This window comes from Crocodylus porosus, unplaced genomic scaffold (assembly GCF_001723895.1).
Source record: "Crocodylus porosus isolate Cpor-Errol unplaced genomic scaffold, CroPor_comp1, whole genome shotgun sequence".
Taxonomy (NCBI): Eukaryota; Metazoa; Chordata; order Crocodylia; family Crocodylidae; genus Crocodylus; species Crocodylus porosus.
Window position 1 is genome coordinate 15,162,317 of NW_017728916.1, and position 1,535 is coordinate 15,163,851.

At 45.5% G+C, this 1,535-nt stretch overlaps 1 long non-coding RNA gene across 1 annotated transcript in view; it reads left to right on the plus strand.

The window, feature by feature from the left end:
- Positions 1-1,535, plus strand: part of LOC109311105 — a 19,710-nt gene that overhangs the window by 4,466 nt on the left and 13,709 nt on the right. Inside the window, exon 2 of the long non-coding RNA XR_002101418.1 lies at positions 103-107. This is a non-coding gene — a long non-coding RNA (uncharacterized LOC109311105). The remainder of the gene's footprint in view (positions 1-102; positions 108-1,535) is intronic.

The window sequence follows — 1,535 nt, forward strand, 5'->3', positions numbered from 1 at the left end:
TAAACCTGTCCACTGGGTCACGAGGTTCCAGTTGGACCCCCTTGCATTCAAAACTGCCTTTCCGGACAGCCTTGGGGAGGCTGAACCCAACCTTAGTCTCAGACCTGGTCAGTGGCTCATATTTCTCAATTCATACTCTCAATTCACACAAGGGAATTTCTACATTGAGGCACGAGGTTCAAGAGCATTTCTTTAGTCTCAGCCTTGGTCAACACTTATCGTGGAAAACACTCACACCCTAAGAGTTTTCACCTTGCACCCTTGCTTTCGAAGAACACACAGAACAAATCTGTTGTCTCCGGGGCAGCTGCACAAGGTTTCTACTTCTGGCCTCAGAGAGACCTCACAGTTCTTTACAGAACTTAATTCAATTCATATGGGGAAATACTTTCATTGACAACAGCAACACAGAGTCTTGACTCTTAACCTTGACTCTTTCTACTCACAGTTACTACTTACACAGTGGGTCTGACAGTTCTGGCAGAAAAAGTTCAGATAGAGTGAGCCTTAAGTAGTGAATCAGGAAGACACAGAGACAGCCTCTCACTGAAAAGCCTCAATAGAGATTTCAAAAGGTCTCTTACCTTCTTTGGTGCCAGGGCTTCAGTGAAGAGATGCCTGTGTCCCAACTGATCACTCCGGACATCTGTATCCGAGTTATGGCACCAAATTGTGGAAGAAATCAAACTTCGCTTTGTGGTTGAATCAGAACTGACAGAGCCAGCTTTTCTTTATTTAAGGCTATACTGTGATCACAGGGAGAATGCCATACAGCAAGGAGAATCACCCACTTGTCTGTTTCAAAGGATTTCTCAGTCTCTCTAAGTTTACAAGCGCATTTGTACTAAAGACAGAGAAAGAGATAAAAAATACACCTTGGAGAAACAAAACAATAGTAAATTACACAGAAATTTAGGAAGTTTACTTAAACAAACTTTCTATGCACAGGGCAAGATATCAGGATAACCTAAGGATAACCAAAGGCATGCAGGATTCCTTATCTCAGAACATTTAACTGAATTAAGCAGTATCAGCACTTCTGGTCTTTGTCTGTTTTTCTAGTCAAGTAAGTTAATTACTTCTACAATGTCATCATCTTGGACTCCCAGAAGTCCTTCGATGCAGTGTCTCACCGAATTCTGGTGTGCAAGCTGAGGGACTGCGGCATTGATGAATGCAGTCACATGGGTGGCAAACTGGCTCCAGGGGTGCACCCAGAGGGTGGTGGTGGATGGGTCAAGGTTGACCTGGGAGGGTGTGGGCAGCGGAGTCCTCCAGGGCTCAGTCCTTGGGCCAATACTGTTCAATATCTTCATTAGCGACCTGGACGAGGTTGTGGAGTGCACCCTGTTCAAGTTCACTGATGACACTAAGCTGTGGGGTAAAGTGAATACACCAGCAGGCAGGGACCGCATCCAGGCAGACCTGGATAGGTTAGAGAAGTGGGCAGATCTGAACAGGATGCGGTTCAACAAGGACAAGTGCAGAGTGCTGCACCTGGGGAGAGGGAACCAGCATTATGGATGGTTATAGGT